Source organism: Diabrotica virgifera, chromosome 1, assembly GCF_917563875.1.
Source record: "Diabrotica virgifera virgifera chromosome 1, PGI_DIABVI_V3a".
In the NCBI taxonomy this organism is placed as follows: Eukaryota; Metazoa; Arthropoda; class Insecta; order Coleoptera; family Chrysomelidae; genus Diabrotica; species Diabrotica virgifera.
Window position 1 is genome coordinate 208482058 of NC_065443.1, and position 15448 is coordinate 208497505.

At 33.6% G+C, this 15448-nt stretch overlaps 1 long non-coding RNA gene across 1 annotated transcript; it reads right to left on the reverse strand.

Annotated features, from left to right (window-relative positions):
* Nucleotides 1-883: 883 nt before the first annotated feature.
* LOC126879290 (uncharacterized) lies at nucleotides 884-3509 on the reverse strand. The gene is made up of 3 exons (XR_007696030.1): nucleotides 3116-3509; nucleotides 2865-3057; nucleotides 884-1065 (listed from the first exon to the last, which is right to left on the reverse strand). It is a non-coding gene; the product is annotated as an uncharacterized LOC126879290 (long non-coding RNA).
* Between the last annotated feature and the right edge of the window lie 11939 nt (nucleotides 3510-15448).

The following is a 15448-nucleotide window of genomic DNA, read 5'->3' on the forward strand; positions in this document are numbered from 1 at the left end:
ATCGCAAGTGGAGTGCGGCGGTAATAACACCAAAATATTCCATATAGGTCCATAGAAGGTACACAGACTTTGAAAAATTCCTGGAATATCCCCGAAAACATGTTCCCTGAACATCCCAGGAAAATCCTGTGTCAGCATTTTAAACATTACCTGAATGTCTTATTGGAACATTCCATGAATGTTCTCTGGACATTCAAAATATATTTTGTAGACATTCCCTGGATGTACCAGAAATACAGTGATGAGCGCTCTAATAACCGGCAAAATAGCACAAAAGATGTATTAAGTAGTGAGATAAAAAAGACATGAAACTAGTCGAGCTGGGAAATTTAGCGATATTAACTTATACATTTAGATTGTATTGATTGTGTACCACCTTCAGACGTATCAGACGAGTTTGGAAACTACCACTGTCACAGTGACAATTTTAGTTGACATACTCCTCCGATATGTGTAAAGGTGGGATCAATATAACGTAAATTTAAAGGTTAATTTCGCTAAATTTCCCAGCTCGACTAGTTTCATTTCTTTTTATCTCACAACTAAATATGTTGCCCATATTTTGCCGGTTATTAGGGCACTCATCACTGTACATCCTTGCTGATGTGACAATACCTCCTATCTGTTTTTTCATGAGTTTTGTATGAGAGATGGAAAAACATGTTTTAAGGTCACCTCCTGTGTTCATATGTAAGTTTTGACTTGTTTTGTAGTTCATAGATAGTTTAATTTACTACAAAACAAGTCAAAAAATATCATATGAAAACAGGAGGTGACCCTAAGACAAGTTTTTAGTCTCTTACAAAACTCATGAAAAAAAACAGATAGGATGTATTATTACATCACTGACGATATGTGGCCATACCAAATAATACATCCTTGATAAATATAAACATGTTTATTGAACAAAATCTTTTCATACATTTTTTTAATGCAATTTACTGATATTCCTAAATATTTCAAAAAAATTTGTCACATTTGCTTTGTAAACCTTTCTTTTGCCTTTCGTAGCCACATATTCCGTTTCCTTCCTGGTTTTTTGTAGACCACTTCTCTCAGCTGATTCTAAAAAAAAAATAAAATAAATGGTAATTTTTCTATCCTTTACAATTAACAATCAGAAGAAATATTATTTACAGATAATGATATGCATAATAATAATAGGTTTGTTCTAGCATCAGTTTCAAACAGTTTGAAACCATCAGCGAATAGTGGACCAGCGCGAGTAGAGGGGATCGCACTGGTGACTGTATTATGTTCTTTTACTGACCAACTGTTTGCTGACGGTTTTTGACTAGTTTGACTGTTTGCTAGAATAAACCTAATAATAATGAATATTTTGTATTTTGACAATGACATCTGATGTGGGAGTCAAAACATTAATAAAATTATTTTTTCAAGTTAACTTTCACATGCGCGTCTTAAAATTGTACTTTTAATACTTATATCATAAATAACTATTAAAACTATCTTAAGAGGAAACAGTATCGATCAACAGGTAGCGAAAATGTGTTCCAAGATTGCGGCTGTAATTTTGAATATTTTTTCGAGATATTTGGCACACATATTCTTAATATAATAAAGAATGGCGGTACAGAGCCCAATTTGAAAAATATATTAATATGTGGAAATTACTCTGTAATTAAATACAATATAAAAAAAACGAGCTTGTACCGCCATTAAGAAGAACAAAAAAATACACTTTCTTCAAATACAACTTTTTTATCCGATTTTGTGTTATTTTGGAACTACTAAAATTTTTTATTTCATTAGTAGTTCCAAAATTACACAAAATCTAGGCATCGGATAAAAAAGTTTATTTGAAGAAAGTGTATTTTTTTGTTCTTCTTAATGGCGGTACAGGCTCGTTTTTTAAATATTGTATAATTACAGAGTAATTTCCACATATTAATATATTTTTCAAATTGGGCTCTGTACCGCCATTCTTTATTATTTTACGAATACGTGTGCCAAATACCTCGAAAAAATATTCAAAATTACAGTGGCAATCTTGGAACACGTTTTGGCTACCTGTTGATCGCTACTGTATTAACTTAAAACATTGTAATTTGCTAAACCAGTATATTTTACTCTACTACTACTCTACTAGCTACCTCATTTTCCACTGTTTCTAAAGACTTGTTTACATGGGTAGAGTTTTGAGGAGAGTAGAGTAGCGGTAGTATTCTACCAAAAATGGCTTGATACCATTCACATGAGGAGAGTACAAGTATAGTACTGATGCTAGTATAGTGAAACCGATTTTTGAATTTTTAAACACTCTTGATTATAAGTGCACCTTAAATTCTTAATTTTTTGCTTAAGCTCGTTTACTCCAAAGCCCCCTTTGCCATTCTTTCGACGATTTCATCCTCCGCAGCTTGCTGCAAACTTTTATTTCTGTAGTATACACTACCTAAATTCCATAAACACTGGTATTCTCTGTATTATAGCTCTACAAGTTTTAAAGTTTCATCTTCGGTGAACTTCATTTTCACTATTTACACAAAACACAATTCTAGCCAGAATGACAGCGCCCCCATGTACTCTCCTACCTACTCTATTCTGCCATAATTGAGCGTGTTCCATAGGTAGAGTGTGCAGCCGAGTAGACATTTTGGCAGTAGTGGTGGTCATAGAGTAGTTACTTTGCCATAGGTTGCTAGTCACTCTACTTTAACTCCAACTATACACTCTACCAGCTATTCTACTGTGCTGAGCATTTTTACAGGTAGAGTTACTCTACTCTATCAAGTACTTGCATCATTACTCTACCCGTGTAAACAAGTCTTAAATCTACTGAATGAAAATCTACTTAATCTTAATCTACTCTTAATGAAAAATGTCTAAAATCATTTACCCACCTAGTATTATTGTAGAATTTAAGACAGTCCAGTGCCTTATAAATAATTTCAATATGAATATTTTTTCCTTTAATTCTCCTTTGATACCACTCCATTTTAGATTTTGGGGAACTTATTTCATTGTTTATAGCCCATATTTATTGAAGGAACCCAATCTGGAGATTGTTATTATCGATTAAGTCGGCTGGTTTTCCTATAAGATTAAAATGTTAACATCTTCAAAAATCGTTACTGTTGTAATTGTAACTTACCAGATATAAAATGATTACAGCAGACAGGACAGGAAAATTTTCATTTCGCTAGTAAAACCTGTACATTGTATTGCATTTAACCATTGTTGTCTCTCAGATACCTTATTTAGTTCAGTTTAAAAGTGAACTTTATCACAATTACTTTGCATTTCACACTTCAAAACACAACACCAATGAATCATATTATCTTTCTAAATTAATACTTCCACAGAAAATGTTAAATTAATCTTTGTACAACACAAAATTACAAAGAAATACAACTAAAATTATCTAAAACTCATGAAGAACAGATAGATAACTCCGCACGACCACGCAACTCGAAACACAAGTACGCAAACACGGTTGCGTGAAGCGTGGCTCGCAATCGTGAAATTTACGAGACTTGCTCGACCTGTAGATCCTTGTTCTTTTTACACACTGCATTATCAGTTCCAAATCGCATAAACACTCATCATATGATTTACGGCTGCTGTATATACAGAAATCGTCTGCATACTGAATGATTTTAATTGTATTATTTGTTTCATTTAACATGTCATGCAATTCTGCAGTATAGATATTAAAAAGTACTGGACTTAGGACTGAACCTTGCGGAATTCCGACTGATAATAATCGAGGGCCGTAAATGTGATTTTCTGAATCTCGAATGAAAACTTCTCTGTCCCTATACAAATCTGTGATTCTTTGTGCGAATTTATAATTTAGACCGTATTTTATGAGCTGTACAGTTAGAATATCAATATCCAGAGTATCATAAGCCCCTTTAATATCTAAAAACAAGCATGCCGTTATAAGATTAACGGAAAGTGCATTCTGAATGTCGGAAACTAATTGAGCTAATGCTTCAGAGGTGCCTTTGCCTCTGCGATATCCAAACTGATTAATAGGTAATAAACAATTACTTTCAAAATGCAATTCCATTCTTAATTTGATAATTCTCTCAAATGTTTTTGTAATGCATGATGTTAATGAAATGGGTCTGTAAGAGTTAGGTAGACTTAAATTTTTGTTGGGTTTAGCAAGTAAGCAAATTACAGTTTTTTTTAAACTTTGGTCATATAAACCTTGCAACCACCAACTATTAAAAATATTTAAAAGAATTTCTTTAGCAATTGCAGGCAAGTACCCAATCATTTTATATGTAATGCTATCAAAGCCCGGTGCTGTACTTTTAGATTGTTTGATTGCTAATCGTAATTCCTCCAAACTGATAGGCATATAAAATGATTCATTGCATGCTACATTACTATTGAATTTACTGAAGTCGATTTTATTTGATGCAAATTTGGGAATAAAAAACTCAAAAAAATCGTCCACCATATCAGCTGATATACTGCCCGATCCCGTTGAGTCTTTGTTTGATATTTTTTTTATAAATTGCCAAATTTTAGTAGGGTGCGTGTTTTTATTAATACTGCTTATGAAAGATATCCAGCTATCTCGAGCTTTTTTAGAAAATAGTAATTTAGTTAGACTAGCTACATTTTGGTATTGACAATAGTTTGTATAGTTTGAGACACGTTTATACTGGTTCAGGGCTTCTTTTCTGCGACGAAACATATCATAGCATTCGGTATCCCACCATATTGGACGTTGAGTTACTTGTTGTCTTGCTCTTTTTAGGGGAATAGTTGCGGATGCTGCCTCTGAGACCTTTTCCATAAAAATAGAGAAGCCTAGTAGATTGGAGTTTAGATTTTGGTTTGTACTAATTAACGAATTTTCCAGTATAGTGGAGTATGCAGACCAATCAGCTAATTTATCATTCCATTTAGATGCTGGATTTTTATTTATTATAACTCTATCCCTAGTAATTTCAAATTTGATTAAACAATGATCTGAACCTAACGCATCTGGTACGACATCCCATACACAACAATCACTAGCCAAACTAGCAGAGCAAAATGTAATGTCTACCGCCGAAGGTAGCTCTTCTGGACGAGAAATTCTAGTTGGTTTACCATTATTGAGAACAACATAGTTATTATCATCTAAGGCTTCTACTAATTGATTACCACAAGCTTTATTAATATGAGATCCCCAAAGTGTATGATGGCTGTTAAAATCGCCACAGAAAATAACAGGAGAATTAAATTGCCGAAAGATATTTGACCAATCTGATTTAGAAACATTTAATTTAGGTGGTTTATACACCGATAATAGTATGATATTTAAGGACGGAAATTTAACTACGCAAAGTTCTAAATCTTTTTTATGTGCAAAAGTAATAGGAAAATTTATAAATTTAATATCTTGGCGAACTGCAATGGCAACACCGCCAAAGCCATTTGCACGATCCTGTCGGAAAAACTTATACCCTTTTAGTTTAAAAGAATGGTTTGGTTTTTTGAAGGTTTCTGATAAAGCTATAATATCTACAGGATTATTGTGTAAAAAATTTAATAAACTTGGATGGTTTTTAGAGAAAGAAGTAATATTCCATTGGATAACTTTAATGTTTTTACTATTGATTGTACTTATCTTATTAGTGCATTGAATCATCAGAACAAGATTCAATATCGATTTCTGGAATTAGATTTGAAGGACTTAATATAGAGGAGATCATATTTCTAATATTTTCTTCTAAACTGTAATTTGTTTCGGATGAATCTGAATTAACTACTTGTTTAACTACGGTTATTATCTGACTTGTTAGTTTTTCCTTATATTGGATAAAGTCATATCTGTGAGGATTTGGTATTATGGGATTATGTGAAGATCTGGTTTTTTTTATTGAAAATGGGAAGAAGTAGGCAGAGACTGAGAAATAGGTGGAGACTCCGGAGCAGATGGTTTACGTTTTTTCACTTGTCTTTTGGGTGAAGTATTTCGAACAATGGGTTTACGTAGCAAAAAGCTAGAATTTGAAGTTTGGGACGTACTAGGGAGTGGCAGAGAGGGAAAATTAGTGGAATTATTAAGAACTGAAAATCTATTATTTGTAGAAATCTTGGCATAAGATGGATTATCATGCAATCTTTCAGCTTCTTTAAATGTAATATTGTCCCTGGCCATGAGTTGTTTGATATTTTTTTGTTTCTTATATACTGGACAATCTCTGGATGTAGAGCAGTGTTCATTATTTCGGCAATAAATGCAGAATTTTTCGCAAGAAGAGTCTGACGTATGATTTAGGCTAGAACAGTTTCGACAGTGAGAAGATTTGGTTTTACATTGCTTGGCAGAATGTCCATATCTCAAGCAATTAAAACACTGAACAAAAGGGAATATATATGGTTCTACAGAGAAATTGCATAAATTAATTTGTATATTTTGAGGAAGGTCATTTCCTACAAATTGAACAATAACCATTTGTCTGTTTACATATGAAATATTACCGTCTTTATCTGTTACCTTTCGTTTCATGCGTTGAACTTGAACCATCTCTTTATTAGATATTATGGCATTTTTAAATATTCCTCAGAAAAGTATGTGTCAATATTCCTCAACACACCCTTCTTGTGTGTAAAAAATTTGGGTATATACGCTACTAAGTTATTATTAGACATAATTTTATTATTAACTAGATAGTTAGCTTTTTCATACGACTTAAAAATAACTTTACCGCGATTAAGACCAACCGATTTGATATCAAGGACATCGGATTTTATATAATTGTCAGTCAACAAAACGTGACCAATCCGGATTGGGAAAATTCTTCCCAAATGCTTATCATTACTCTCAATATATACAAAATATGGACCTTTATCCTCAGTTCTATATCTATTATTTAAATCTATAAAATTATTTACATACCTATCCTCCTCTGCGTCCTTATTTTCGGGTGGCGAAGTGCCACCCGAGGTCTCATTCATTATATATTTTTTTAATCACTTACCTAACCTACCTATTATAAACAATAAAGAAAATTAACAAAAGGAACACTAATTAACACAATAACACACAATACACCGAGAACTGCTCGTTTGTATCGTTAAAATCAAACTATTAAAATGCGGAGAATAAAAAATTGTGTCCACACTTTGACAGTTATTTGACGTTTTGTTGTATTCTCTGTGGATATAGTTCTGTCGACAGGAGGGGTACAACGGTCTCCTTAATTCAGATGAACTTACCTAAGTTTATTTTATGTATTTTGAGCCGTAGAACACGAATTTTTTGGGTAATAGTTGATCCGGATGTTGATAAGATTGTTATAAACAAAGAACTGGAGGAATCACATAACAGCGATTTTTCGCAAAACAAAACATTTTTTTTTGTATTTTTTGGGTCATTCTAAGCATAAAATGTTTTTACAAGTTTTTTCGTTTTCGACATAAACGCGGATGAACTTCCAAAAATTCGAAAAACTGAAATTTTTGAACCCGAATAACTTTTGATTAAAAAATAAAATAGCAATTCTGCTTACCGTATTTCAAAGTTCAAGTCAAATTCTATCGGTTTTGATTATTTTCCTTGATAAAAATTAATTTTTTTATTGTTAAACAAAGCTATAAACACATAGTGCTTAAATTATGTTTTCAATGCATTTGTCGTTTAAAATCGAACGAGTAGATGCGCATACAGACAATTTCTACGTTGATTACGTACATTAAAACGCATGCATTGGGCACAGGAAACACTATGTGTTTATAGCTTTGTTTAACAATAAAAAAATTAATTTTTAGCATTGCAAATAATCAAAACCGATAGAATTTGACTTGTACTTTCAAATGCAGTAAGCAGAATTGCTACTTTATTTTTTAATCAAAAGTTATTCGGGTTCAAAAATTGCAATTTTTCGATTTTTTGAAAGTTCAACCGAGTTTATCTCGAAAACTATGCATCCTACGAAAAAACTTGTAAGGACATTTTTTGCTTAGAATCACCCAAATAATACAAAAAAATGTTTTGTTTTGCGAAATATCGCTGTTATGTAATTCCTCAAGTTCTTTGTTAAAATATATAAAATAAATACATATAAAATTTTTTGTATAAATATACAGGGTGTCCCGAAAAGAATGGTCATAAATTATACCACACATTCTGGGGTCAAAAATAGTTCGGTTGAACCTAACTTACCTTAGTACAAATGTGCTCATAAAAAAAGTTACAGCCCTTTGAAGTTACAAAATGAAAATCGATTTTTTTCAATATATCGAAAATTCTTAGAGATTTTTTATTGAAAACGGGCATGTATCATTCTAATGGCAGGACTACCTTAAAACAAAATTATAGTGAAATTTGTCCACCCCATAAAAAATTTATGGGGATTTTGTTCCCTTAAACCCCCCCAAACTTTTGTGTACGTTCCAATTAATTCATTTTTGTGGTACCATTAGTTGAACACAACGTTTTTAAAAATTTTTTGCCTCTTAGTATTTTTTCGATAAGCCAGTTTTTATCGAGATGCGGCTTCCTTTTTACTATATTTACATAAAAAATTTATGGGGGTTTTGTTCCTTTAAACCCCCCAAATGTTTGTGTACGTTCCAATTAAACTATTATTGTGGTACCATTAGTTAAACGCAGTGTTTTTAAAACTTTTTTGCCTCTTAGTCTTTTTTTGATAAGTCAACTTTTATTGAGATGTGGCTTCTTTTTCAAAATGTACCAAAAAATTTAAGTTATGAATAAATTTTCAGATTATTAACAGGTGTCTATAATCATACTGAACCATATACAAATAGGTGGTGGATTCGACAAATATTCAAAATATCTCGATAAACACTGGCTTATCAAAAACGTACTAAGAGGCAAAAAAGTTTTAAAAATACTGTGTTTAACTAATGGTGCCACAATAATAATTTAATTGGAACGTACATAAAAGTTTGGGGGGGTTTAAGGGAACAAAACCCCCGTAAAATTTTTATGGGGTGCACAAATTTCACTATAATTTTTTTTTAAGATATTGCTGTGATAAAAATTCCTCATGTCCATTTTCAATAAAAAACCTCTAGGAGTTTTCGAATTATGAAAAAAAATCAATTTTCATTTTGTAACTTCAAAGGACTGTAACTTTTTTGTGTGCACTATTGTATATAGGTAAGTGAGGTTCAATCAACCTATTTTTGACCTCAGAATCTGTGGTATAATTTATGACCAATCTTTTCGGGACACCCTGTATATAAAATCTTATCGATATTCGGATCAACTGATACCCAAAAAATTCGTGTTCTACGGGTCAAAATACATAAAAAACTTGGGTAAGTCTATCTGAATTAAGGGGGCCGTTGTACACCCCCTGGCGACAAGACTAATATTGCTGCTGCCACCTATTGACTAAGATTTAAAGGAATAAGGAATAATAGTTATTTATGTACCAAGTCAGTAAAGTTGCTCTTTCTCGAACGAGTCTGATATTATGAGCAGAGCGAGCCTAGCGAGCGAGGCGAATAACAGACGAGTTCGATAAAGAGTCTTCACTGACGTGGTGCATACAAAATTTTATAGCCAGCAATTTGATATTGGTTTTAATACTCACTTACAATTTGCAACTTAGGAATGTTTTAAATTTTAGACGTAATAAAAATTTCAATAACAGTGGTGACAGGTGACTTCTGCATGATGGCCGCTTTCGATTTTTAATCAATAGCTATCAATATTGAATAATTCTAAATCGGTAAAGTGCTGATTTATTTTATATGAATATAATTACAAAATACTACAGAATTTCACTTTTCGACATCAATTTAATTAACAATGTGTAAATTTTGTACAATATTTTTAATAATTAAAGTAAATAAATTTTAAGTAAACTCAAATAAATAAACGATTACTGCCATCGGCTACTTACATTCAATTCCGATTAATCGCGGCAGGTAAAGTAAAATTCTTTTTTCAGTACAATAAAGTATTACTTTACTGCCGCAAATGAGGGCAAATCAGTGCAATATGTAATGAATTACTTTAGTGACGGTTGGCAACGACGATAAAAATAATTATTGTTCTGACCAAACTAACCGGATTTCCCATCGTATTTCTGTTACCCCAATAACAAATTTTGCACTGTAACTGCGCATAGTTGTTGTTTGTTTGATGTTTATAATTGTATGTATTACGGTATTACAGAATAAGAAAGTTTTGATACAAATGCACCCGCTCCCCTCATCTGATGAGACTGTCATACTATCGTCATCGTCATATCTTCTGATAGTTACTTCAAACAGCTAAGTACATCCTATTGGTCATCTAAAAAATCATTAAATATGATTTAATAAATGGAGAAAGTAAGATAGTTAAAATAATAAACGTCAATCTAAGGAAAGAGCAATATCTAGAGCAGCGTCAAAATTTCGCAGTCTATAACAAGCACACACTAATTAGGTATGTATAAATATAGTTGACAGTAGTACTCTACTGTCAACTATATGTCAACTGTACTATATAGTACAAAGAAAGAATATGTAATCAATAAAAAACGGATAGATATCTGTTAAAATACTCATTTTAACCAGCGTCCAAAATAATAATTTCATACGCTCCCTCGTAATACAACCCCTAGATATAGACTCTAGCGGCGTATATAAGTACTATTTTTTTTGCGAGAAGCGTTCCTCCCTTCCCGATAAGAGTTTTGCCTCGATCACTTCCGTCTTCGAACCTCAAGGAGTCACATCTACGACTTCTTCTCTTCTCAATACCGCATTTTACCGCTATCAATATCGAATTTACCGCTAAAATTCGACCAGTTACTAAACCAACTAAGCCTTCGAGTTAAAAGTGTGCGTATGTGTTTAAATAGTTCCCGTATACCGCATATATTCTCCTTCAAGCAGCTTCACAAGGATATCTGGCCAGATAAGAAGACAACGAACCAGAAGCAAACACAAAACAGGGTGAGTTTGTTTTTCTACCAGTAACTATATTTCAACATGTACAATGTACAAACTTTAATCGGGCTGAAAGAATCGCTTAATGCAAAAGTGCGCGCGTCTAATCTAATTTTATATTTTTTGCATAAATGCCTAGGAAATACTTTTCAGAGATTAATTTAATTACTCTTTCTAAATATTTGTGCAGTATTTTTCTTCAAAAGTATCCAGTGGTCCTTCCTGTTCGCCGAATAATTAGCTATTTCTAATTTCTGTAAAAAGGAAAAAAATTCTTGTATTAATTTGCAAAATCTCGCCGCGCGCCATTTTTGTAACGGCATTTCGTTCGACTCTCTCCCTACGACGGACAATTCCATTGGTGGTGCAACGACGCTACCACCTACGTCACAGCACATGCAAATTCACCTTGAGCACACAGCGCTTAAGAAATTTTCCACTGATATACGGGGGTGCGTTTGATAATATTTATATGTTTTTACAAAAGAGACTCTTTAATATTTTAAATAATTTTTTTATTAAACATTTATTATCGATTACCGATTAAAATAAATTATCACAATGGAACAAGGTCAAATTAACAAATTAACGAGGTCCAAAACTGCCACTAAATTAGATTTAACTAGATTATGTAGTAGTGTAGAAACTGACTTAGCTTCTCTAACTAAATATATGATTAAGGAGATACTTTCTCAACTCAGAGATGCCTTTTGTACCTATAATGACGCAACTAATCTTCTCGCGGCAGGGCTAGCTACGACTGAAGACGTAGATCCGATAGTAAAAAAATATTATAAATGCATTTCTTTACTTGAGAACAAACTCGAAAACCTCCTAACTCCACCTACAAGTTCTACAACATCTGAAATATCTGGTGTCCCAAATCCCAATGTCCTGTCTCCCTCTAGTCAAATCATTCAAAATGCCGCCACCAAACAGAGAACTGCGAAGCTGCCAGAAATTCGTATCAATCCTTTTTCCGGGAAATTACATGAGTTTAAATTCTTCTACCAAACCTTTCTCAGCACCATTGATCAAGATGAAACCCTCACTAACATCGAAAAATTTATTTACACTTAAGAAATCTACTCAAGGACGATGCTTACCGCTTAATAGAAAATATTCCATTGGTTGAGACTAACTATTTCATGGCCTTAGATACCCTGAAAGCTCGATATACTAATGATCGCATTCTTATTAGAGATCTAATTTCAGGTATTGTTGACTCCAAACCCTTGAACAATCATGCCAATTCCTCCCAGTTAAGAGAATTTCATATGTCTGTTTCAATTAGCTACAGGGCTTTGCTTAATCTCAATAAGACATCCGATGAATTATTAAATTTAGTCCTAATTCACATTACTTCGCAGAATCTTGAACAGGCTACATTGCGTTCAATGGAATTTGCCCCTGATGCTGACAAGGTCATAGAGTTTTCAAAGCTCCTAGCAAATATAGATATCAGAGCCAACCATTTGGAAAATCTGCAATCTTCTTCTTCGTCCAAGTCCCAAAATAATTACAAATCACAAACTTCCAAGGAAGTAAGACATTCATATCACATCACTAATAACCAACACGACAAACAACAAACGAACTCCTTCAATAATAAGTCTAGAATATGTCCCTACTGTAAAGGTAACCATTCCATCTACATCTGTAGGGAATTCAAAGAACTCACACCTCGAGCCAAGAGCATGTTCGTCAAACAACATGATCTCTGTTATAACTGCCTTGGTTCAAGTCATTCCGCTCAAAAATGTCTAAGTAAGACAACTTGTTCCCACTGCAGTGGCAAGCGCCACAGCTATTTACATTTTGATATGAGAAAAAATTCTTCTTCTCCTCAACGTGATTCAATAAATCCAAACACGCACAACGAATTAACTACATAATTCGAATAATAGACCTTCTACTTCACAAAATCACGGTAGGGACAACACGCACCCATCTTACTCTTCTATGTCACATGTGTTGTCAGCTAATACGGTCAACACGCCTGTTGTCCTACTAAGTACCATTCAGGTATACCTCCTTGCTCCCAGTGGGAAAAGAATTTATGTAAAGGCGCTTCTCGATCAAGCAAGTCAAGTTACATTTGTTACACAAAACCTTATTAATCAGCTAAGCACTCCCACCTTTAATAAGCAGTTACAGATCACCGGAGTAAATCAAACTGTCTCGGTTTCCAAATCAACCGCTAATCGACTATCTAATTCCATATCACTTCAGACATTGATATTTTACTCGGTGCTGACTGCTGACTACTATGGAGATATTATACTAGGTCAAATTATTCGTTTAGGTACTGGTCTACCAATTCTGCAGAACATTACATTCTGTTTTATTCGGTTTTATACTGAAAATTGTATAAAAAGCAAGCATGGTACCTCTCATTATGTAAATAATTTGGTTACATGTACGACACTGTCTTCTACTCCAGAATCACCTGAATCTCAAACTACTGATGAAAATCTCTCTCAGATTGTTCAAAAATTCTGGGAAGTCGAAGAGGTCAACCCTCCTATTTCTGAATCTGTTGAAAATCATCCATCTGAATTACTTTTTCTGAAAACTGTTAAGATTCTCTCTTCAAGTCGATATCAAGTTAATCTAAACTTAAAACACTCTGTTGATGACCTACACATGGGAAATTCCTTTATCACACTAAAAAACGATTCCTTTATTTGGAGAAAAAATTGCATTCAGACCCTGTCCTGTTGCAAAGCTATTCTAAAATTATTCAAGATTACCATTCTCAAGGTTTAGTCTTAGACGTTCCTCTTCAAATAAGAAATTTTGATGAAAAATTCAATTATTTTCTGCCTCACTTTCCTATAATAAAAACAGGCTCCACCACTCCCGTGAGAAATGTCTTTGATCCCAACAACAAGTCCACATCAGGTATTTGTTTAAATAAGGTTCTAGATAAAGGCTTCATGGTGCAACCAGAACTTTTTGATATCTTAATCACTTTACGCCACTACAAGTATATACTAGCAGCTGACATAAAGCATATGTTTCTGCAAATCTCCATAAACGAAGAAGAAACTTTCCTTCTCAACTTTCTATGGAGGGATAAACAGGATGACAAACTTCAGTGTTTTCGTTTCAACCGATTACCCTTTGGTTTATCCTCGTCCCCTTTCTTAGCCACTCGTGTATTAAAACACATTACTGATACTCATGCAACTTCACACCCATCTGCGGCAAAAACCTTGCTCAACTCTACCTATATGGACGATGTACTATCTGGTGGTAACAATTTAGAAGAAATTGAGACTCTCCACTTTCAGTTAAGTTCCCTATTGAGTTAGCACGGGTTTCAGCACCATAAACTAAGCTCGAACCATCCAGAATTTCTTAAAAAACATAACTTGATTCCAACTCCAGAAATTAAATTAAACCTAGCTGGTTCCTTAGATAAGATATTAGGTATTATTTGGTCACCAGATCAAGATACTTTTTCATTCAAGCCTCCTTTATGCCAGGTAACATCGCCAATTACTAAGAGAAAAATTCTTAGTTATGTCTCTCGTTTATTCGAACCTCTAGGGCTTCTTTCACCAACTCTTGTATATTCAAAACTTCTGTTGCAAAGGATTTGGTCATTGTCACTAGATTGGGACACCCCCGTTACTAATGATAAAATTATTTCTGATTGGCAATCTCTTCTAACGAAATTCCAATCCATAAACAAAATTTCCTAGATGCTTAGTCCTAGACAAAAAGGTTATCGACACTCAACTTATGACCTTCTGTGATGCTTCTCAGAACATCTACGCTGCCTGCGTATATCTCCGAGTCACTTATGACGACTCTACCGTCTCGGTGAGACTTGTCACATCCAAGACAAAAATCGCTCAACTAAAAAACAAATCAACTATCCCAAGATTAGAGCTCTCCGCCATTCTATTAGGAATCCAGTTAACTCACCGCTCACAAGGTATCTTACAGAAAGATCTAAAAATTTCTGAATCTCATCTCTTCTCTGACAGTACAATAGCCCTGACCTGGGTAACTACATCTAAGTTTCTCTGCAATCAGTTTGTACAGTCTCGAGTTATAAAGATACGTTCCTTCAGTGAATCTTATCAATAATTGAGAAATGAGGTGAAATTATTTCACCACATTGAATCAAAACAAAATCCAGCGGATCTGCCCTCCAGAGCAAAATCTATTTGTTCTAATGCTGAACTTACTGATATGTGGCTTCATGGTCCGAAATTTCTAATCAAACCGGAAATCGATTACTCACTATTTCATATTAAAAAATGGAATGGGGAATTGCCTGAATTAAGAAAAAATCAAGTTTCCTTAAATGTCTCTGTTACTGCTCAGTCAAACGACACCTTCGATTATTTATTTAATCGTTGTTCATCCTTTATAAAAATTCAAAGATCCCTAGCCTATGTTCTTAGGTTTATTTCCAATCTTAAAGCGAAATCAAATCACACTGCTATAGACACTGATGTACTTTCCGTGGAGGAAATTGAATTTTCTACTTGCCTTGTTCTCAAGTATATTCAATCCATTTCTTTCACCAAGGAGATTCATGAAT